The sequence below is a fragment of the Dama dama genome, chromosome 9 (assembly GCF_033118175.1).
Source record: "Dama dama isolate Ldn47 chromosome 9, ASM3311817v1, whole genome shotgun sequence".
NCBI classification, from domain to species: domain Eukaryota; kingdom Metazoa; phylum Chordata; class Mammalia; order Artiodactyla; family Cervidae; genus Dama; species Dama dama.
In genome coordinates this window covers 72911704-72937183 of record NC_083689.1, presented here as the reverse complement: position 1 = coordinate 72937183, position 25480 = coordinate 72911704, and positions in this window count along the sequence as shown.

Sequence of the window (25480 nt, the reverse complement as noted above, 5' to 3'; positions counted from 1 at the left end):
TGCCATTTCCTTCTCCAGGTGATCTTCCTGACCCAGGAATCAAAGTCCTGTATCCTGCATTGGCAGAAGGATTCTTTACCATTGAGCCAACAGGGAAGCCCTTCACATTGGTTAAATATGTTATTGTTAAAATAAAAGATTTATTTTCTTTCTTCTGTCCTTCTTTCTTATTTTCCTCCTTGAAATTTCTTTCTATTCCTTCCTTCCTTTTTTCTTCTTCATTCTTTCCTTTTCTTTTTTCCTCCCTCCCTTTCTTCCTTCCTTCCTTGATAGTTCTCTCTCTGTCCCTCTCTTCTCTTTCTTTCTTTCTCTCTCTCTCATACATAATCTCTCCCACACACATCTATTCCTCTGCTAATAGCCTCCTAAATTTCTTTAGGAAACCATTCTCAGCCACATGATTCTGATCAGTCTCTACTTCCTACTTAAGGAGTGGATCATGCGATCCAGACCTGTCTAATAATTATAATTTTACCCCCAGGAACCACAGTGATTGGTTCAGGGATGGGCACATGATATAAGATGGTACAATCAGAGTGACACAGAGACCAGTATGGTAGTTTTGGGAAAACAACTCTCTTTCAACTAGACTTAGACAAGGAAGATGTAGATATAGAGATGCTGGCAGCCATTTTGCTACCATACTGAGCCTAAAAATGAAGAATTCCTGGAGGACAAAGGATGTAAGAGATGAAGAGAGATTAAGTCTAGAGCTGCCAAATCAAACTTTCTCTGGATTTTTCTATGTAAGATAATATCCTATTTTGGTAAAGTCATCTTGAGTTTTGTTTTCTGTCATTTATCACCAAAATAGTTCTAATGAATACATCTGTCAGTAGTAATGTGTTCCTTTGGATTTAAGAGTTGAAATTCTAAATCTGCCATAATCCCCATGAAAATGAAAACACTTTGGGGAAGGAGACTGATAGGAGGGGGAGAATTTAGGAATTATAATGATGGTAGGGGCTTCAAGAATTTCCTTTTAGATAACTCCAATGATTTTCAAGTTTTATTTCAACAACAAAATGCTCTTTCAGAGAATATCATTCACAGAATCCTAGATAGATAGCTCATTCCACTCTGGTTATACAAGGTCAATAGGAGTGCTACTGGGTCTTTCCACATACTGCTTCTACCATCCAAAGACTTTTCCTACCCACCATTTTCCCCCACTCACCCTAAGCCAGTTTGGTAAATAAATTATCACCTCTGAATAATTCAGATTAAATGTCACATCCATTGAGATGACTTCTCTGAAGTGTGATGATGGGTACCCTGCTCAAGTGCTCCCACATCATCCTTTATGTCCCACTATGGTAAATAGAATGAGATGCACAATGAGTTGCAATTGCTCACATCTTTATCTGCCTGCCCACCTGGAAATTGGTTCTGAGGGTACAGATAATGTCTTATACACTTCTGTGTATTACACACATCATGCTCAGAAGGATTTGGTAAGTGGATGAGTGAATAAATGGATGAATGAGATCATGTGCCCCCAGGAAGCAGTGAAAGGGAAGGTGTTAGTCGCTCAGTCACGTCCAACTCTTTGTGACTCCATGGACTGTAGCCCAATAGGCTCCTCTGTCCATGGGATTTTCTGGGCAAGAATACTGGAGTAGCTATTCCCTTCTCCAGCGGATCTTCCAGATTTGGAATTGAACTTTAGTCTCCTGCATGGCAGGCAGAATCTTTATAGTCTGAGCCATCAGGGAAGCCAGGAAGCAGTAACTACCTGCTTCTTCATATCAAAGCTCATGGTTTAAGCTTAGCTCAGAGGCTGAGCTACAGAAGTCATAACTGGGAGCAGTGTTTCCTACTTGCCCACAAACTGTCCTTCCCTACTCTGTTTTTAACAATTCTACTTGAATATTTCATTTCTTTGAATTAAGGCATAGAAGTCTCTTTTTTAAGCATAAGCATCCTTTGGAAGAGTGACATCAAATCCCCATTAAGACATAAGCTCCAGAAAAGCAGGGATTTTTTGGCCTCTATTTTGTACACTGAATAGTGTCTGCCCATAATGGGGGCTCTATAAATCTTTGTTTAGGGGCTTCCTTGGTGGGCCAGTGGTTGAGACTTAGCCTTCCCATGCAGGGGGAATGAGTTCAATCACTGGTCAAAGAACTAAGATCCTGCCTGACGCATGGTGCAGCCAAAAATAAAAAATAAATAAAAATAAACACTTCAAAGTGTGGCACAATAAAGGACAGAAACGGTCTGAACCTAATAGAAGCAGAAGATACTAAGAAGAGGTGGCAAGGATACACAGAAGAACAATACAAAAAACATCTTAATGACCCAGATAACCACAATGGTGTGATCACTCATCTAGAGTCATTCTGGAATGTGAAGTCAAGTGGGCCTTAGGAAGCATCACTACAAACAAAGCTAGTAGAGGTGATGGAATTCCAGTTGAGCTCTATCAAATCCTAAAAGATGATGCTGTGAAAGTGCTGCACTCAATATGCCAGCAAATTTGGAAAACTCAATATTAGCCATGGGACTAGAAAAGAAAGGCAATCCAAAGAATGTTCAAACTACCACAAATTGTACTCATCTCACATGCTAGCAAAGTAATGTTCAAAATTCTCCAAGCCAGGCTTCAACAGTATATGAACGAAGAAATTCAAGATGTTCAAGCTGGATTTAGAAGAAGAACCAGAGATCAAATTGCCAACATCCGTTGAATCATAGATAAAGCAAGAGAGTTCCAGGAAAACATCTACTTCTGCTTTATTGACTATGCCAAAGTCTTTGACGGTGTGGATCACAACCAACTGTGGAAAATTCTTAAAGATATAGGAATACCAGACCACCTGACTTGCCTCCTGAGAAATCTGTATGCAGGTCAAGAAGCAACAGTTAGAACTGGACATGGAACAATGGACTGGTTCAAAATTGGGAAAGGAGTATGTCAAGGCTGTGTATTCTCACCCTATTTATTTAACTTATATGCAGAGTACATCATGTGAAAATGCCAGACTAGAATGAAGCACAAGCTGGAATCAAGATGGCCAGGAGAAATCTTAATTATCTCAGACATGCAGATGACACCACCCTTATGGCAGAAAGTGAAGAAGAACTAAAGAGCCTCTTGATGAAAGTGAAAGAGGAGAGTCAAAAAGTTGGCTTAAAGCTCAACATTCAGAAAACTAAGATCATGGCATCTGGTCCCATCACTTCATGACAAATAGGCGGGGAAATAATGGAAACAGTGACAGACTTTATTTTCTTGGGCTCCAAAATCACTGCAGATGGTGACTGCAGCCATGAAATTAAAAGATGCTTGCTCCTTGGACGAAAAGTTATGACCAACCTAGACAGCATATTAAAAAGCAGAGACATTCCTTTGCCAACAAAGGTCCATCTAGTCAAGGCTATGGCTTTTCCAGTAGTCATGTATGGATGTGAGAGTTGGACTATAAGGAAAGCTGAATGCCAAAGAATTGATGTTTTTGAACTGTGGTGTTGAAGACTCTTGAGAGTCCCTTGGACCACAGGGAGATCCAACCAGTCCATCCTAAAGGAGATCAGTCCTGAGTGTTCATTGGAAGGACTGATGCTGAAGCTGAAGCTCCAATACTCTGGCCACCTGATGTGAAGAACTGACTCCTTGGAAAAGATCCTGATGCTGGGAAAGATTGAAGGCAGGAGGAGAAGGGGACGAGAGAGGATGAGATGGTTGGATGGCATCACCGACTCAATGGATATAAGTTTGAGCAAGCACTGGGTGTTGGTGATGGATAGGGAAGCCTGGCATACTGGAGTCCATGGGGTTGCAGAGTCAGACACAACTGAGCAACTGAACTGAACTGAAATACTTCAAAAAAAAAACCTGTCTTCTTTAAAACAAAACTCTTATCAATGAATGAATCAGAGGACATTCAAGTTTGAAGTAAACTTATAGAGAAGCTTGTTCAATGATTTCCAAAGATTGTGTTCTAAGGGACTAATATATTAAGAGTGTTATATTCAAATAAGTATATGAACCACTGTATACTATTTCTCACTGCCAAAGATTCACACTGCACATTAAATAGTAATAATTTCTATGGCAACAATGCCTACTTAAGTTTGCTCAGCCCAGAGTTTTAAATTTATTTGGCCAGAGAAAACTTGTTGTTTGGGGCTTTAGTGTAACACCTAGTGACATTCCGTGGAACTAATGTTCCAGGCAACACATTTTGGGAAGTGGCACCCTCGTCCAAATTGTTCATTTTTCAGTGGAATCATAAATGGTTTACATCTATACAATTTTTATTTTTTAATTCAAGTGCTTGCTTTGCTACCATCTCCTTTAAGCCTCACAAAATTCTGAGAGATCACTGAGATAGTATCCCTGTTTTGAAGATAAGGAAATAGAGGTCCAGAGGGCTTAAGGGATTTGCTCAAGGTCACACAGCTAGCTAGTGACAGAGATGAGAAGAGAAACCAAGTCTCCTATTAATCCAGTTATCACCAATTAACACCTTAGCGGGTGTCTAGCCAATCTTTCTCCATACAAGGAAAACACATTAAAAGCAGTATCTTTCTCAAAGAAACCTAGAATGGATCATTTTTGTTTGAGGAAGATAGAAATATTTAAGAATGCGAGAATTCTTCTTAAGCATTTGAATTGATTTTCCTCCTTACTGACAACTTCAAAAGATTAAGGATGACCTCAAGAATCCTGCTTACCCTTATCACCTATCCAGTGCATTCTTCAAGCCGAGACGTGGCACATTCATGGCACATATGCCATCCCAGTCCCTCCCTTGACCTAATTCAGTACCAGCCACCAGTGGTGGGCATGGCCTGAGATTTTCTGAATCAAGCTCTTTAGGCAGACACTATGGATAGATTCGGAGAAGGCAATGGCAACCCATTCCAGTACTCTTCCTGGAAAATCCCATGGACGGAGGGGCCTGGTAGGCTGCAGTCCATGGGGTCGCTAGGAGTCGGACACAACTGAGTGACATCACTTTCACTTTTCACTCTCGTGCATTGGAGAAGGAAATGGCAACCCACTCTAGTATTCTTGCCTGGAGAATCCCAGGGATGGGGGAGCCTGGTGGGCTGCCGTCTATGGGGTCACACAGAGTCGGACACGACTGAAGTGACTTAGCAGCAGCAGCATGGATAGATTAGAATTGGCCCCACATTGAAGTCTATTTGGCATCTTGGTTTTTACCTCCTACACTGCCCCCTCAGGCTAATGAAGTATAAATGTACTCCTCAAAGTGACAAGCAGGGTTTTGTTTTTATTTGCCTGGAGTATACATCTTTCAAAGTACTGATGCTTATTCTTATAAGAATCCAGTGATTTGTATATGTGAATACATATTTATAAATGAAAGAGCTTTGGAACCAAAGAATTATACTAGTAAAGGCATTATCATTGTGATTATTGCTCTTTTGGTTCATCTATATAAACTAGTGCCAGCAAAAAAAAAAAATAAAAAAAAAAAATAAACTAGTGCCAGCATACTTTGTCTTCCCACTTCCTACTTCTAGTTTAGATTCATTTGTTCTAAGTATTAGATGCTTTATCCCAGGTAGCCTCAAATAATTTTTAAAAATCAAAACAAAGTTGAGCTTCATTTTAAATAGGCCCTTGATTAGTGCAACATTTATAAATGTTTACTTAAAGTATAACTAGATACAAGTTGAAGAGCAAAAAACACTCAGTTTAATTCCAACTATCACTGGATTTAGTGCCTCCTGTAGACCTGGCCAAGAGAGGTCTGTGCAAGCCCCTGCACTTCAGAGATGCCTGTCTGCTCCTTCCTCTGACCCCACCTCAGCCCATGGAGTGAGGACTCCCAGAACCCAAAGGAACTTTTCTACCTGGCTCCAGCACCCACCTCTTTCCTGTCTAAATGGCCCTACATTCAATTTTGTGACCATGCAGACCTCTTGCTTAGGGTCCACTTTCCTGAGAGGGTGTGGATATTGCTCAGTGTGGGGCTGGGTGTGCACTCACCTGCACTCAAGGAAGGATGTGCATGTGTGGTACAGGAGGCAGATGAAAGTGGAAGAGAATGAGGGTACTCAGGTCAGACTCCGCTTGCCCCATCATGTTCCACAGGGAAACTCTTCTGAGGTGTTCAAGAATTCTCAATTCAAACTGGCCTTCCAGAGCATTATGAACGTCTACTTATCAAGGTAGAAGAATGGAATATATTTTATTTAGCAGTTTCCTGGCTTGGTTTACACATTTTAAATACTCACACATATGTAAGTGAACTTCCATTTATAAGTACTCTCACTCTGGGCCCAGAGAGTCTTAGATATGGACCTGACTGGAGTTTTCCGTACTTTGTAGCTCTCAAAACAGCCTTCTCTGATTTTTTCAAAATGTGATCTGTCACTCAAGGTCAATCTGAGGTATAATCCTAACTCTAGAGGGAAGATGCAATGATGGTTCTGTCTCAACATTGCACACAAACAGGTATTTGTTTATTTACTGAACACCCAGAAGATTCTTCAGTGTTATGAAGGATTTAAAGTTTATCAGATGGTTTACCTTTTTTTTCAGTCATATTCTATGACATACGTAGAAATCCTTGTAAACTACAAAATACTATTCAAAGGTAAGAGATTTTTATTTCTATCTTTCAAAACCGTATCTTACAGAAAGGACAGGCTGTGATTTCTTTCATCACTGTATGACTGAAGTTGTTGGATATTTCATTTGTGATTCTAAGCAGATGCATAAGAAATGAATGACTTTTTAAAATACCCTGGTTTCCCCCATGTTCTCCTCATAAATTATTTTATTTGGGGTCCTTATCACTGAGGAAACACACTTGCTTAAGGTAAATGATTTTAATTTCACATCACATGTAGAAAGCCACAAGCAATGCATGCCTTTGTATGTTTCCATGTTTGTAGGTTGTCTCCGAACATCTGGGCAGGTACTCAACTTTCCCTGAAGCCTAGAGGCATAGCTAGGCTGAGGAGAGCTCATCCCTGCAAAAAAAATCAAGCAAAACTAAAAGAAAGTTCACATGGGTTTCCAGGTGCCACAGACTTTGCAGATTAGGAGAGCCCAGGATAGAAAGAACTTCACTAAAGAGTTGCTTCTCAGTTATCCAGGCAGTGAAACAGGAAAAATAGAAACCCAGAGAGGATACAAACTTTATCCCAGTCTAGAGTTCCTATCCGCTTCTCCCACTAAACTCTTCTCAACTCAGACATTGAGAAATTGCATTTTTAGAACCAATTGATGTCTATTGATCTCTCAGGGCTCTTGTTGGCAGAGATTTACTATTTTATATATTTTTATTGAGCAGCTACTATGTGCTAGGTTCTGTTCTGAGCATTGGGAATAATGGTGAATAAGATGAATATGGTCTCTGCTCTCATGGAACATTTTTATGGTTTTAAAGAATGGTCTCTTTGAGATTCCTTCTCCAAAACTTCTCCATCCTTATTAACTCCTCCCCTGCCAAAACAAATTTTGGACAGGTAACAGAGTGCTACCAAGGAAATAAAACAGGAAGTGTAATAAGGGGTGACTGGAGGGAGTGCTATATTAGTCTAAGTGGTCAAAGAAGGCATTTCTGAGGATATAAGCTTTGAACGAACACTTAGATAGAAGGAGTAGGCAGGCAGGCCTCTGGGGTGGGAGCACTCTGAGTGGCTAAATCCTGACTACCCTCCCTCCACTGTGCCTACCCAGCCCATAGGAAACACATTCATCCTGTCCCACAAATGACACAGGATTGTTGCTCCCATTGCTCCCCTCCCTCCTGGCTCAACCATCACAGACAGTTCCAGTCAGCCTCCTGCCTGCAGAATCTTCTAGGCAAGGGCATGCACCCTTAGTACCTCTAGATATTCATTCTATATTTCTCTTATTTGCCTAGAAGTGGTAGCAGTGGTCAGGAAAAATTCAAAGCGTTTTCCTAAGACACCCCCTCTGTTAATCCCACCTTCTCCAATTTCTGGTCTTCCTCTTATGTAGGCTGGAGATAAGCAATAGATAGGAGGCACAATTTTTGCTGACTCTCAGCAATTCTCCATGGACGAGTCTAGTGTCTAGCATATTTTTTTCCCAGAAGGCATGAGTACTTATCACTCACTATGCTCAACCATGAAGACTTAGTTAAGCCTCTGAGAATACAATGAAAATCAATTTAACATGCTGGTATGAACATGAGAGGTGGACAATAAAGAAGGCAGAGTGCCGAAGAATTGATGCTTTCTGACTATGGTGCTGAAGAAGACTCTTGAGAGTCCCTTTGAAAGCAAGGAGATCAAATCAGTCAATCTTAAAGGAAATCAACCCTGAATACCCTTTGGAAGGACTGATGCTGAAGTTGAAGCTCCAATAGTTCGGCCACCTGAGTGAACAGCTAACTCACTGGAAAAAGACCCTGATGCTGGGAAAGATTGAAGGAAGAAGGAGAAGAGGGTGACAGGGGATGAGATGGTTAAACGGCATCACCAATTCACTAGACATGAACTTGGGCAAACTTTGGGAAATGGTGATGAACAGGGAAGCCTGGCATGCTGCATTTCATGGGGTTGTGAAGAGTCGGACACAGCTTGGCAACTAAACAACAACAACATTGGTTGATAAGCTTAGAAGCATTCAATTTTGTTCCATCAATCATACCCAAGAAGTAACAGGATCTCCTTTCTTCTCCAAGAAAGGTGATTTCCCATATGGACAAGCTGGTTGACATCTTGGGGCAGGGAGAATGATTATGTTCATCCTCGGATGTCTGACTGGTGGTCTCAGAAGCAAAGAATGCCATATTCCATTAGTGATGTCTGTTCTGCATTTGGGAGGGAGAGTTGAGGCTCAAGTACCATGTATTTGCTATCCTTGGATTAGGGTCTTATATTTTTAAAAACCTCATGTAGAAACAACCTCAGTAAATGCTAACCTCCTGCTGGATCATAATAAAGTCCCTCCCAGACTAGCATGAGAATATGAACCATTCCATCACTGTATATTTTTCTACATCATTCATGTTAATGAGATTTGCCTAAATAGACAAATATAAATGTGCATACATTTTCAGCCTTTCTCCAGGGGATAAACATGTTTGGGGGCATTTTATCTGCAAAATTGGATCTGATCCAATTCTGGGCCTTGCCAGATATTTACTTAGGGAAAATTGAAAGCAATTCTGTTCTATACAAACTTTTCAGTGAGCTCAATATCCCCTCACAGAGAGGTTAACCCTGCCCACTGTCGCATGACCACACATCCTTGCCTCGACTCGAGGCCATATGGCCATGAAACCATCTAACCAATCAGAGCTGGTAACCAACTGGGCTGCCTGCCAAGCACAGACACCTAGTGATGGTTGTTCATGTCAATGATTCAAAATCTCTAGTCCAAATTTATTTCTAAATCCTCATGAATAGAATACTTAATAAGCCACATAAGCCCATTTAAAAATGTGACTCACCCATGGTTAATGAGCAACAATAAAATAATACAGTTATAACCCATTGTATAAATGTCTACAAGTAGGAAAGAACTTGACAAGGGCAAAACATGAGAATCAAATTATGCAAATAGAGGGGGGGAAATGGCTTTCTCCAGAAAAATTTAGTTTGTTTAATGCTTGAATTTTGGCTAGTTTTACAGGCCCCAGAGAAGCTTCTGAGCCCAAGGGTGAGAGAAAAAGATATGTGTTTATTCATCCAGTTATTTCCTACCTGGAAGCAAAGTGAAAGATATGGTTTGATTACCATTATCATCTGAAGTCAAGATAATGTTGAAAAATCCAAAGTCTAAGTAGCCTTAGGATCTTTGGCTATTAGAAGAGAAAATTTCCTTAAGATCCTGTGGCCCACTCCCTGGTGAAATCCAGAGAGATATAAGTGATTTCTCCAACACCACACAGCTAGTTGATGACAAAGCAGGACCAGCATTCTGGGGCCCAGACTTTTCTCGTCAAATGCTTCTTCCTGGACCCTACTTGCATTCTCTTGATGGAAGCCCAGGTCTTAACATTCTTCATGCCTTTCAATTTTTCGCTAAAAAAGATGTTCTTCTAAGTTGATAGAAGACTCATGAAGTATTTCATCACCTCCCTGGGTTTCATATTCATCCCAGTTTAGGGGCTATTGGATTTATATCACTGCTATGGCTCTCTAAAGGAAACTGCTTCTGGAGATGTGACCTCCCATGGGCCAAGAGGTCTGGGAAAATGATGCCAGGACAGCATTAGCAAGAGACACATGCTGAAGGAGGATGAGTTCTTCTCTCAGAATCTCACCTGCAAAATTCAATTCTCTATTATTTTACATGCAATCAGGGCTTTGTAAACCCTTCGCTTCCAGAATGGAAAAAAAAAAAAAAAAAAGCTTCTCTACAGTCTATTAAAAGAAGCATCCCCTGAATTAATCAAATTAATGAGGAAGAAAATCAATAAAGGTAATTATCTCAAATACACTCAAGAAAATAAACAACTTATTTACTGAACTATTTGCTGTGCCACTAGGTGCTTTGACTTCAAAATGCAGTTTTAATGAGGTACAGGCTGCATACATGAGCACAGACTAGAAAGGAGTTGACATGAAGATTTCTAAAAACAATAATGCTCAGTGTGGGCACAGAAGATATGCACACTCATACATACTCCAAGAGTGAGCTTAAGTTGAAACAACTTTCTCAAAAAGTAATTTGGCAATATGTATCAAGACTTAAAAATGTCCACACTCCTTTATTCAGAAATTCTCTTTCTAGGGAATTTATTTTAAGGAGATAATCAAAGAAGTGCTCAACTTTTTTTGTTGAAGACCATTCAATAGTTCTATAATACAAAGGAAAAATAAAAGGAAACAACTAATAATAAAGAGGGAGTGGATATTCCTGGGGGTTTTCTGCTAGCCATATCCTAATGCCTTTCCTGTTTGGGGACAGGCCCTATTGGCTGAGTCTTGATGAGACACAGGGCCCCAATTCTTCCTATAAAAGTCTGTTCCCTTGTAGGTAGGGTGGGACAGACTTTCTAGGCCTGACCAGAAAGATGCTCCTCAGAAACACTGAGACCTAAGGCATTATTTCTGTGGTTAACTCTAAATAGGGTTCTTCTGCTGAACCTATCTTGATTCCTGCCCTTGTTCTTAGCCTATTTTCCCAGCCCTTCCATAGATTCTATGACTACCTAATACTATTCCAGTAAATTCCTCTTCCACTTAATTTAGCCAGGGTTGGTTTTGGTGGCTTGGAAACAAAAATTCTGATGGACACAAAGAGAATGATCAAATACATTATGAAACATCTACTCAATACATTATTTGCAGCCAAAGATGGAGAAGCTCTATACAGTTAGCAAAAACAAGACTGGGAGCTGACTGTGGCTCAGATCATGAAATCCTTATTGCAAATTCATACTTAAATTGAAGAAAGTGGGGAAAACCACTAGACCATTCAGGTATGACCTTAATAAAATCCTTTATGATTATACAGTGGAAGTGAGAAATAGATTTAAGGGACTAGATCTGATAGACAGAGTGCCTGATGAACTATGGACGGAGGTTCGTGATATTGTACAGGAGACAGGGATCAAGACCATCCCCCAAAAAAAGAACTGAAAAAAAGCAAAATGGCTGCCTGAGGAGGGCTTACAAATAGCTGTGAAAAGAAGAGAAGTGAAAAGCAAAGGAGAAAAGGAAAGATATACCCATTTGAATGCAGAGTTTCAAAGAATAGCAAGGAGAGATAAGAAAGCCTTCCTCAGCGATCAATGTAAAGAAACAGAGGAAAACAATAGAATGGGAAAGACTAGAGATCTCTTCAAGAAAATTAGAGATACCAAGGGAACATTTCATGCAAAGAAGGGTTCAAAAAAGGACAGAAACAGTATGGATCTAACAGAAGCAGAAGATATTAAGAAGAGGTGGCAAGAATACACAGAAGAACTGCACAAAAAAGATCTTCACGACCCAGATAATCAGGATGGTGTGATCTCTCACCTAGAGCCAGACATCCTGGAATGTGAAGTCAAGTGGGCCTTAGGAAGCATCACTACGAACAAAGCTAGTGGAGGTGATGGAATTCCAGTTGAGCTATTTCAAATCCTGAAAGATGATGCTGTGAAAGTGCTGCACTCTATATGCCAGCAAATTTGGAAAACTCAGCAGTGGCCACAGGACTGGAAAAGGTAAGTTTTCATTCCAATCCCAAAGAAAGGCAATGCCAAAGAATGCTCCAACTACTGCACAATTGCACTCATCTCACACGCTAGTAAAGTAATGCTCAAAATTCTCCAAGCCAGGCTTCAGCAATATGTGAACCACGAACTTCCAAATGTTCAAGCTGGTTTTAGAAAAAGCAGAGGAACCAGAGATCAAATTGCCAACAGCCACTGGATCATTGAAAACACAGGAGAGCTCCAGAAAAACATCTATTTCTGCTTTATTGACTATGCCAAAGCCTTTGACTGTGTGGATCACAATAAAATATGGGAAATTCTGAAAGAGATGGGAATACCAGACCACCTGGTATTGAGAAATCTTCAGAAACCTATATGCAGGTCAGGAAACAACAGTTAGAACTGAACGTGGAAAAACAGACTGGTTCCAAATAGGAATAGGAGTACATCAAGACTGTATATTGTCACCCTGCTTATTTACCTTACATGCAGAGTACATCATGAGAAACACTGGGCTGGATGAAGCACAAGCTGGAATCAAGATTGCCAGGAGAAATATCAATAACCTCAGATATGCAGATGACACCACCCTTATGGCAGAAAGTGAAGAAGAACTAAAGAGCCTCTTGATGAAAGTGAAAGAGGAGAGTGAAAAAGTTGGCTTAAAGCTCAACATTCAGAAAACTAAGATCATGACATCTGATCCCATCACTTCATGGCAAATAGATAGTGAAACAGTGGAAACAGTGGCTGACTTTATTTTTCTGGGCTCCAAAATCACTGCAGATTGTGATTGCAGCCATGAAATTAAAAGACTCTTACTCCTTGGAAGGAAAGTTATGACCAACCTAGACAGCATATTAAAAAGCAGCGATATTACTTTGTCAACAAAGGTCCGTCTAGTCAAGGCTATGGTTTTTCCAGTAGTCATGTATGGATGTGAGTGGTGGACTATAAAGAAAGCTGAGTGCCGAAGAATTGATGCTTTTGAACTGTGGTGTTGGAGAAGACTCTTGAGAGTCCCTTGGACTGCAAGGAGATCCAACCAGTCCATCCTAAAGGAGATCAGTCCTGGATGTTCATTGGAAGGACTGATGTTGAAGCTGAAATTCCAATACTTTGGCCACTTGATGTGAAGAGCTGACTCATTTGAAAAGACCCTGATGCTGGGAAAGATTGAGGGCAGGAGGAGAAGGCACAACAGAGGATGAGATGGCTGGATGGCATCACCAATTCAATGGACTTGAGTTTGGGTAAACTCTGGGAGTTGGTGATGGACAAGGGAGGCCTGGTGTGCTGCGGTTCATAGGGTCACAAAGACTTGGACACGACTGAGCGACTGAACTGAACTGAATCAAAATCCACGTTATCAATACATATTTAAAGGCATGGAAAAGACAGCATTGAAAGTACATAGAGATTATGATCACAGTTCTAAAAGCTATGCATATCTATTTAATCATTATTCTTACCTTATCTATATATCTACCAACATGTCTATGTGAATAGGAAAAAAAACCCACTAGAATAAAATACACATAAATGCTAACAGTTCTTTTACCTGCGGAGGATTATAGCTATACAGGATGCTTCTCCACCACCCAAGCCATTTTATGTTCAGACCTAGTCTATCTGTCACTGCTTCCAGAAAGCCTTTGACAACCAAGGTTAGGCCTCCTCCTCCCTGGTGGCTCAGATGGTAAAGAATCTGCCTGCAAGGCAGGAGACCCGGGTTCAATACCCTGGTCAGGAAGATCCCCTGGAGAAGGGAATGGCAACCCTTTTGAGTATTCTTGTCTGGGAAATCCCGCAGACAGAGGAATCTGGTGGGCTTACAGTTCATGGGGTCACAAAGAGTCGGACATGACTAACATTTTTACTTTCAGTGCTTTGAGAGCACCTAATACACCCTTACAGCATAACACCAATTGCTATCACTTGTATGCCTGACTATTTTTATTGTTCATTCTCTATTCCTGATGCTCACACACTGCCTCTCCATCGGAGACATTCAAAAAATCTGTAGAATAGACATACGCAAGAATTGTTGTTATAATTAAAAAATGATGGTATTATATTAAAAATAAAGGGCTAGGAACAGAAGATATTTGGGTGAGAAGCAGAGAGACAGAAAACTTTTACTGTAATAGTGAGTAAATTACATATGACAGTGGATTGACTATTTTGGACCTGGTGAAACAGATGTTGTGTTGTCTGGTACACTAGATTGGTGTGGACAGATACACCATGGCTTTTTCTTCTTGGTCTAAATCCTTGCAACAACTGCCTCTGCTCTCCATTTTTTCTTTGCTACCAGAGATATTGCCTGTCCATCCAGCAGCTTCTATCCTCCAAGTATGTCTTCTGAGATTACCATCAGCTAAATATCGCATTGTCTTTGGATGATTTTCCTACAATGTAACTCCCCACCACATTTTCAGTGCCTTTCTAGTTCCAGACATGCTACAGACTGTTAATCTACCCTTGCCTTTGCCTTGCCCAAGGAAATTGAAAATAAACTTTCATTTCCTAGTCGAGGGATATGAGTGCTTTCTGTAGTTCGGAGAAAAAAGAAAGATTATTGGTCGATGGAATTAGGGAATATTAGGAGAGTTCCTTAAGTTAATGAAGTTACACAGTAATTGGTCATTTGTCCACATATTTGGACTTCATTCCAATGAGCAGAGGTTTTGTCAACATCTGAGATCTGTTTGATACCTGGCCTCAATCTGTCAGTCATTCCAGTAACCATATTCATAGACTTCAGATCTGAATTCTGAATTCCATCAAAAGTTTTCAAATGGCCTTGAAGATGCTACTGAAGCCATTCTTAAAGTTAGTTACCTCTCTGACTACATAAAAATGAAAGAAAAAATTTCTTTGGGGCAAGTCAACAATCTCTGGAAGGATAATAAAAGCTTTCAGAATTCCAGAAGCCCAAGCCTGAGCATCTGGGAGCAAAAGTGGATAAGTCTTTACTGTTAAGTGTGAACGCCTGAAGGAATTTAACAGATGTCTTTAGAGCTGCTCAGTGAAGTACTAGAATGAGTCTAAGTGTGATGCTAAACTGAATGGAGAAGGCAGAACGAATTGTTATTTCTGTGAACACATTGACTTTCAGCAGTTTGGTTTTTTTGTTTTAGTTTTTATTCCCTCTTTGGGGAACTATTTTACTGTAAAAACATATAAACTAGCAAAAAACAGTCAACAAATATTTATTGTGTATCTGCTATGTGATAAGAACTGGATTCCATATACTAAAAAGAAATGGCCCCCACATGCACACAAATGTTTATGTATTTTATGTCTTTTTTACACCTATTTGCAATCATTTCTTGTATATAAATGTTTTCTTTTCCCTCAACATTAGTATGTGTCACATTTTCCAGTGTTTCCTCATGGTTTTCATGGTCAACAACTTAATTCTGACAAGTGAACATTACTCTTCTAAAGGACAAATTGCTGCTACAGTAAATGAGACCAAGGAGAACATTTTTGGCATATAGCAATTTTTTTCTCCCATTGTAATTGTTTCCTGGAGTAAATCCTTGGAAATGAGATTCTTGCATCCCTGAAAAATCAAATATAGTAGATGTATACTGCTCCATTTTGATGACACTGGAATTCATTGTAGCACTGCTTCCAGCTGAGTCTAGATACTGCTTCAGAATCTTTCTTAACACAATATTCCAAGCACTCTTTAACATTCAGCCTCAGTAACCAGCCCTGGCAAACAAATTTATGATTTTGATAGGTACATCATACCAAAATGTTACCTTGGAGATATGTCAGGGGGCAATGCCACTTTCATTTACTTTCCCTTTCTAGGAAACCAGCAGATTTCCCTTTAACTGACTCAATCTTCCCTGTGGTTCCTGTGGTCACTCTTGTGTTTCTAAATATTCAATACCCCCCTCCCTGAACATGGTGTTCCATCAGAGCTCAACATACTATGATGCAAACTGCCTTTCTAGATGCAGTGAATTTCTCCGGGGTTTTAACAAGAGCAGTAAATTTCCTTTAGCTAAACTGGCAGCCTTCCTGACAGCTCAATGACCACCAGCAATGGGAAAGACACCTCCCAGAGCAGTGAGAAAGAGGCCCTGACATCTTTGTGATTTAAGTTAGAGAAAACAAGTTTAAACCAAGAGGCCACCAAGGGTCAGTATTAAGCTCCCTCCCGCCTGGCACAGTCCGTGACCTTCACATAGGAAGAGGCATGACTGGCTCTTGCAGTTACTTTTCCAGCAGTGTCAGGGCCTGGCCAATGCCCAGCTTCCTCTCCATCCACACCTAAAGCCTCTAGCACCCTAAAAGAAATCTTTAAGTATTGCTATCTATTTCAGAATTTCTCCATGCTCTGCTTCTTTTCACTCCAAACTTTATTACTCATTTTTTCTGATTTCCCTGGTGTGGGAGACATCTGTTACTTTGCTTTATCTAATCTCTCTCTCCTCTGGTTCATTGGATCACAGCCTCCCTGTGCACACACCTCCATTCATGGCATCACTGCTGCTTCATTAGGCTTCCCTTGTTTATCAGTGGGACTGCCAATCCAGTTCCATGCTCATCTCTCTGAAATAATTAGTATATGGCTCATCCTCATCTCCCTGGCTGGAGAGATTGGTTCAAATGCAGGGCAAGAGACCCAAGGCAGAGTAATAAGTCTCTTCCAGAGTTCTAAGTCTTCTGAACTCAAGGTCCTCTGTTTTTCTCCCAAGGTTGCTAGATTTGGTTATTATGAATTTAGAGGTGACTGTAGACATGACCCTATGTCTTCAGCCACATGGTAGAAGCTCAACCATAGCAGAAGAGAAGGAGGCCTATCTACAGAGATGGGGGAATGGTCTATTTGCAAATGCAGAGTTCTGCATCTAGTATAGCCAAGGAAAAGGAACAGGTTTCAAGTGCCTCCTTTATCCCAATGCACTCAGAGCCTGTCCTTGCCCCAGCAAAAGCAGTGAGGTTGGCATGACCACTCTGAGAAAGTACTAGGTCACTGGTATAAGTCACTAGGTCACTCCATTGCATTGGGTGGAGTGAAAGGAACATGGTCTGAGGTAGAGCCAGCTGGTCTTCTTGGTATTTAAAATGCTGGCCTCTGTGTGGAGGTTCCTCAGAAAACTAAAAAGAGAACTACCATATGATCCAGCAATCCCACTCCTGGGCATACACCCAGACAAAATTATAATTCAAAAAGATATACACACCCTTATGTTCATAATAGCACTACTCACAATAATCAAGACATGGAAACAACCTAAATTCATGCTCATTGATAGAAGAATGGACAAAGAAGATGTGGTGTATATATATACAATGGAATACTACTCAGCCATAAAAAAAGAATGAAATAATGCCACTTACCAGACCACCTGACCTGCCTCTTGAGAAACCTGTATACCGGTCAGGAAGCAACAGTTAGAACTGGATGTGGAAAAACAGACTGGTTCCAACTAAGGAAAGGAGTACACCAAGGCTGTATATTGTCACCCCGCTTGTTTAACTTATATGCAGAGTACATCATGAGAAACGCTGGGCTGGATGAAGCACAAGCTGGAATCAAGATTGCCAGGAGAAATATCAATAACCTCAGATATGCAGATGACATCACCCTTATGGCAGAAAGTGAAGAAGAACTAAAGAGCCTCTTGATGAAAGTGAAAGAGGAGAGTGAAAAAGTTTACTTAAAACTCAACATTCAGAAAACTAAGATCATGGCATCCAGTCCCATTACTTCATGACAAATAGATGGGGAAACAGTGGAAACAGTGGCTGACTTTATTTTTTGGGCTCCAAAATCACTGCAGATGGTGACTGCAGCCATGAAATTAAAAGACTCTTACTCCTTGGAAGGAAAGTTATGACCAACCTAGATAGTATATTAAAAAGCAGAGACATTCCTTTGCCAACAAAGTCCCATCTAATCAAAGCTATGGTTTTTCCAGTAGTCATGTATGGATGTGAGTGGTGGACTATAAAGAAAGCTGAGTGCCGAAGAATTGATGCTTTTGAACTGTGGTGTTGGAGAAGACTCTTGAGAGTCTCTTGGACAGCAAGGAGATCCAACCAGTCCATCCTAAAGGTAATCAGTTCTGAATATTCATTGGAAGAACTGATGTTGAAGCTGAAATTCCAATACTTTGGCCACTTGATGCAAAGAACTGACTCATTTGAAAAGACCCTGATACTGGGAAAGATTAAAGGCAGGAGGAGAAGGGGATGACTGAGGATGAGATGGTTGGATGGCATCACTGACTCAATGGACGTGCATTTGAGTAAACTCTGGGAGTTGGTAATGGACAGGGAGGCCTGGCATGCTGCGGTCCATGGGGTCGCAAAGAGTCGGATATGACTGAACTGAACTGAACTGATGGATACAACTAGAGATTATCATACTAAGTGAAGTAACTCAGAAAGACAAAGACAACTATCATATGATATTACTTATATGTGGAATCTAAAATATGGCACAGCTGAACCTATCTCCAAAGCAGAAACCGACTCAAAGGCAATGAGAACAGACTTGTGGTTGCCAAGGAGGAGGGAGATGGGGGAGGGAAGGACTGGGAGTGTGGCATTAGCAGATGTAAACTATTATATATAGAATGGATAAACAACAAGGTCCTACTGTATAGCCCAGGGAACTATATTCAATATCCATGACAAACCACAGTGGAAAAAGAATATTTAAAAAAAAAAAAAGAATGTCTATATGTGTATAACTAGGTCACTTTGCCGTTCGGCAGAGATTGGCACAACATTATAAATTAACTATAATTAATAAATAAATACACAGCTGACTTCTTAGCAGAGGTCTGAACTGAGTGAGTCAGCCTCAAAATTGTTTTTCATAAGCATACAGAGGGACAACTTTTTAGTCATTCATAAATTTTAGGAATATCCCCTAACCACCCCTAAATTTTTGTCAGTAAGCTTCTTCCCCTAAGAAGGCAGTTTCTCTGGGACACCAGCATCAAATGCTTCCTTTTGGCAGAGCAGCAGAGTGATTAATGAGCAGATTAATTCGTCTGCCAATTGAGTGTGCTCACCATCCCCTGGACATTTCTTCTGCATACCCAATTCTTTCACTCAGTGCCCTTCCTCCTTTCTGCCATTGATTCCAGGGACATTCAAGTTTTTTAACTGCCACTTGTCATCCAAAATCCATGTGTGGGCATGGACTGGCTGCTGAAGTGATTTATTGATCAGAATGGTGGATGAGAGACTCCACATTTGGTATATGACTTTTGGATATGATTGAGTTGTTAGTCAAGTGTTCATGGAAGGTTTATTGAGATTTATTTTTCTTTTTGTCAGTAATCCCATAGAAGACTCAGGTTTTATGAGTTTATTTTACTGGGGTGAAATTAAAGGACATCTAGATCATATCATTTATTTATATATTTGACTTCAATGACAATTACCGCTTGATTCAAAAGTTCTAGCCAGCACCCAACTGAAGTGATGACAGATAATTTTGCTCCCATGGCTATAGCCCTCCATAGCTACTTGGGGAAACATTTCACTTATACAAGGTCAGATGAGCTATGTTCCACACTCAGAGAGGCCACAGATAGATGGAGGAGATGACTCTAGGTGCCCCTCCTCCATGAAGCCTTCTCTGAGCTCCTCTTTGTTTTGTGTTTCTCATTAGCTTTTGATAATGTGCTGCTTCTCATGCATAAACATTTACTGGGCAGACACCAAGTGCCAGATACTCTGGTAGGTATTGTGAGGAATCCTTTCCCCTTCTCCCTCCAGGAGGGACATACTTCTCTCCCTCTCTACCCATTCCTCCACACAGGAAGGGAGGTTAATCCTACTGATCATCCCTTGACATTTTGCTGTGAGCAGGGTTACTCCTTCTGGTTCTGCTGGCCCATCCCAGCTGGATGGTGGCAAGCTTGCCATTCTGGTCCACATCTCTGGTTGGGCAAATGGATATGGGATCTGCTGTATGTCTTCTGCTGCTTATCAGCATGCCTGAGTGCGTGGGTCCCCAGATTCATATTCAACATACACAGAAGAGGCCTAATTAGCCTTGAGCCTGGGCCAGATATTCTAGTCCAGCTTTCATCAAAGCTTCTGACATGAATATGTATCAGGCACTCACTGGGCTGCTATGACTGTTGACTCCCATCTAGATACTGAGACTTGTGTCTCTGTCCTCCTTAGTTGGACAGACACATGGGTTGAGTGGCAGATCTCCAACTGCCACTACCAGGCAGTACTGGTATCAATAATAGCACTCTTTCTTTTTAGGGTGAAAGGTGACCATAATAATAAAAGAATCACCCAGAGTTTAGAAAATGTACCCATCTCAAACTATTTTGTGATAGTCTTGTCTGGGCCACAGGACCTGACCAAAGTTCCTTGAAGCAAGCAGATGGCGTTTTCTCTGAAGAGAAATAGCATTCCCACTGCCAGTGCTCCTGGAAAGAGGCCAGTCCTTACACATGCATGAGAGGAAACACCTTCTGCTCTCTGGGGTTCGAAAGATACCTAGAACACTGCCAGAAAGAGGGAGGTCAGAAGTGGGAAGTTGCTGCTCCAGGTAACACAGAGGCAGTCTGTAAGCAAGGTGAATCTGCCCTAGACCCAGAGGCAGTTCTATCCCCTGTAGTATTACTCTTGCATGTGTCCTTCTCTTCCACTGTTCCCAGTCATCACTACGTTCTCCTTGGAATCTGTATACTGGCTTCTTGGCACTATGGGAATTGAAGGACCAGGTTTCTGCTCAACCTAAATATATACAGAGAGGGCAGATAGCCTACCCTTAGAGCCAGAGGGGGTAGAGCAAGAACAGGCTGCAATGGATGAGAGCATAGTGACAGAACCAGGGGCCGGGAGGAAGATCAGCGATGTGGCTACTGAGATGGCACACCACCATGAAGAGCATCTCTTCATCTTTGCATTACTCGTAAGAGTCAAAGCCCCGGGTAGAAGGGTGTCAAGCCCGGAGCATGTGTCCATACCTTAGCTGCTGGGGTTGGGAGAAGACAGAGAGGAGTTCCACCAGGAAGGCAGAGCACTGCCACCCCCCAAGACCTCACACAGTGGGGCATTTCCTCTCCTTAAACAGAAAGCAGGGTTAGGAAAATAGTTACACTGAAAATTCTCTACACAAAACCAAGCCCTTCTACTTTCTTTGAAAGGACCAGGAATTTTCCTATTAGTAGCTTATTCTTGAAGTTATGTTGTTGTTATTTAATCTTTAGGAGTTATCGATTAAACTGCAAATGTCTGTGAGGAGCCATAAGTTATTAAACCCATACTGACCGATACCTGAGTATGAGTTTGGACAAATGATACCCAAAGGTGAGTCAGCTGAAGGATGGGCCTGAAGGATGGGATCCTGAGGGCTGGCTCTCCCACTCAGAAGAAGCGCTCTTTCTCCAAAGTAGAAGGTTGTAGTTGTGACTGGTGAGACAGACATTCAATAAAAAATGTTACCATTAACCTCTATAACGTGGAAAAAGTATTGAAGATACCAGTGAAAAAGAAAATGGAGCACAATTTGCATTAAGGAAGACAATGATCCAAAGATGGAAAAATTAAAAATTTCATTTTTGTAATAGTACACATAGAAAACAAAGGCCAAAAGAATAATCACCAAACTATTGATAATTAATACATAGAAGGTGAGATGAGAAGATCCTTTTTTTCCTTTGCTAAATTTAAGTTTAAATTTATCAGAGCAATTACTGTAAAACCTTTAGAAAGAAATAGTTTCACAAGGCCTTTGCCAGAAAAGCAAGAGTTTCCCTTTATCAGTCTTTGTATCCCTGACTCCCTCTCCAAGGCTAGTGAGTTTCAGCTCTTTGGAATGTTTCTCCTGTTATTTATTTTCATATACTAAAAAAATTCATGAACTGATATTTCCTGATCATTCCATTTTAAACATTAGCTATAGACTTTCCACTGTGGCCCTGACCTTCTCACACAGTTCTCCTCCTCATAGGCCCATTCTCTCTCTCTCTACTCTCCTAACATATTTAGATCATGATTTAGTTAACCATTATCTAGCATTTAAAATACTGTAACTAGGACTTTTCTGGTGGTCCAGTGGTTAAGACTCCACACTCCCAACACAGGGGTACTGAGTTTCATCCCTGGTCAAGGAACTAGATCCCATAAGTCACATCGAAGATCAAAGATCCCACATGCGATAACTAAGACCTGTCACGGTCAAATAAACAAACAATAATAAAATAAAATACCATAACTATGTGTGTGTTGCCCATAGAAACGGCCATGCTATGACTTCATTTTCTTTCTTATATGACATTTTGATTTTCCTGGAGTTTCTTGTTTCTGTTGTGATTGTGATTGACATTGTCATTTGCTTAGTTTTCTATGTGCCTATTACTAATTTATCCCCAAACATTCCCTTGGAGCTCTTAAGAATTTCTCTCAGCATACCCAAATCCATTAGCAGTCTCTCAAGGACAGTTTTGCTCAGGGACATCCTCCTAGGACCTTCCATCCTTCAATTCCAACCTGTACTTGGGTACTCTCTAGACCAGCTAAGCAACTGTCATTTTGGAATCTCTTTCATCAACTGTCTGGGAATTCCCTTAAGCTCTTATCTGTGCCGGATCCCCTATTTCCTATATCCCATGAATTTCTCTTTCTTATTGTACTTATTCAGTGTGGTAGAACATAAAGCTGAGAAAGATTTCTATGGGATGTAAAATTTTCAAGATTATATGTATCTTCTTTTTTATCCTTCACAATTGATTCACCACTTGTCTGGGAAACCAACTCCAGAATCAAAGTCATTTGCCCTCAAGAATGTAGACACTTTTCTGCTAACTTCCATCTTCCAATGGAGCCTTTAAGAAGCCCAATGCCATTCTGATTCTTCTCCTTTGTACATAGCCTTCTTCTTCTCCCTGAAGTTTTAAGAATTTCTCTGTTTCTGGCATTCTGGAATTTAACAGTGATGCATCATGTTACTGTCCTTGTTTTGAACATTTTGGTGGACACTTTGCATCTAGAGACACAGATCCTTCCATTACAGGAAATATCAATTATTTGATACCAGCTTCTCCTTTAGTTTCCTTTCCCTTTTTCTAGAATTCTTATTAACCGATGTTTGACCTCAGAGATAGATTCTCCATTTTCTCTCTGCTGTCTTTTCTCTCCTCCTTTCCACCTACCTTCAGGGAGATTTCCTCTACTTTATCATACAATCTTTTATTGAAACTTTTATTTCTGTTTATATCTGTATATATAGATATAGACACAGATATATATAGTTGCCATGCAACTTCCCTGACCAGAGATTGAACCCAGGCCACAGCAGTGAAAGCCTAGAATTCTAACCCCTAGGCCACCAGGGAACTCCTACCATATTTTTAACTGTCAAAAAGTTGAATACTTTTTATGATACCCTATTTTTGCCTCATAGATATAACTTCTTTGCTCTCTGAGGATAATACTAATAACTTTAAACCTTTCTTTTTATCACTGCATTGTCTTTGCTTCCTCCATGTTTTGTTTTCCCCTTTAATTTATTTTGATATCTGTGTTTCAAATTAGAAGCAATCCTCAGTATTTGACTACACTGAGAGGAGGCTGCTATAGTCTGAATGTTTGTATCCCACAAAATTCATATGTTGAAACCCTAATGCCCGATGAGATGGTATTAGGAGGTGGGGCCTTTGGGAGGTGCTTAGGTCAGAAGGATGGAACCCTCATGAATAGGATTGCTGTTCTTATGAAGAGACCCCACACAGCTCCCTGATCCCTTCTACACCATGAGGACACAGTGGAAAGGTGCTAGCTGTGAATCCAGAAGAGGGCTCTCACTGAACCATGGCAGCTATTTGAAGCACTGACCAGGAAGTACCCAGTAGCTATAGAACTTTCTCTTGCATTGGTCCATTCCCGTAAGAACCACCATCCAATCTACCTGTGTAGAGATGTGAGACTGACGACAGCATCCTGGGAGCTGAGTGATAGAAAGAAGCTGGGGTCCTCCATAGTCAACGAAGAGCCTTTCACTTAATACCCATTTCCAAAGAAGAGTATCACTTCCATGCTCAACTGTGTCCTAAGCCCAGAAACTCAAGTTCAACCTCTCCAAAGAAAACACATTTCATCTTTAGTTAGGATGAGGAAGCGAGAGTTGTCCAGCTGCTCAGGCTAGGAGAGAGGCCCTGTGAGTCTAACTACCCTTTAAACAACTTTTAAACTCTTCCTGTGTTTGGGACACTTGCACTCTGGCTTGCAGAGGAGTCTGCAATTCCTGTATCTCCAATTTCTGAATCTCTAGACATTCTGTGGGATGAATCAACATGCTTTTTATAGCCCCCATGCCCCTTATCTTACAGGCTCCTAGGTCTCAGCTCCCCTAACTCTTTGAGAAGTCCCTTATCACTCCTACCTCACATCTTCCATCCTGCTGACTTCTCATTTTCTTTCTTTGTCTTTATGAGTTTTACCATCTTCAGTTAATTAGTATCATTTTAGCTGGGTTTAGGGAGGAAACCCAGCTTGATAGCGCTGTTCACTCTGCCACATCTAAATGGAAGTATTCAGGGCACCTTAATTCTTTCTGTTAAAGCACCTTTTTAATGTTATTTATTTTATGTTCAAATAAATATATTTTACCTCCTATTATAATTAGGAACAAGTTAGCACCCTAAAGAGCTTTTCTGTAATCTTATTAGCTTTGGCCATATATTTTCTCAGTTAAAACAAAACAAAAAACAAACAGCAGAATACACTAAAAGTACCATATCTGGGAACTCCCAGGTGGTCCAGTGGTTATGACTTCATGTTCCCAATGCAGGGCTCATGGGTTCAATCCCTGGTTGATGCCACTTGCTACATGGTGCGGCCAACAAAAAAGAAAGAAAAAGTACCATCTCTGCCTATGAAAGCTTTTTTACATTAAAAAACATAGCCTGAATCACAGAAAGGGCTGGAATTTCCTGGCCTATAGAGTCAATTCAGGTTGGAGAAAGAGGGAGAGCTGAGTGTGAGACACAGCAGAGGGAAAATGCAAAGAGACGGGGGCTTGGAGGGGGGAAGAGAGTGAGGAAGAGTGACCCAAACCAAATTTACCACCTTCACAGTTCTTCTTGGGGGCAGGGCCTGCCCAGGAGAACAAATATCTGAATGAAAGTCTCTCCAAAATAGAGTTTGAAAGCCCAGCCAGTGTTGAGCCCAACACCAACAATACCCCAAAATCGCAACAGAACTCAAGATTTAGGGCAGCCCCTGGTAATGAGTCGTGACGGGCTGTGACCCGCCCTTGTACCTGGGGTAGCCAGCGGGGAGGGCCTGTTCACTGGATCTGAGCTAAGGACAACACAGTTTCATCCCTCCCCTCCACACCCTCCTTGTTTTTCTGACGAAAT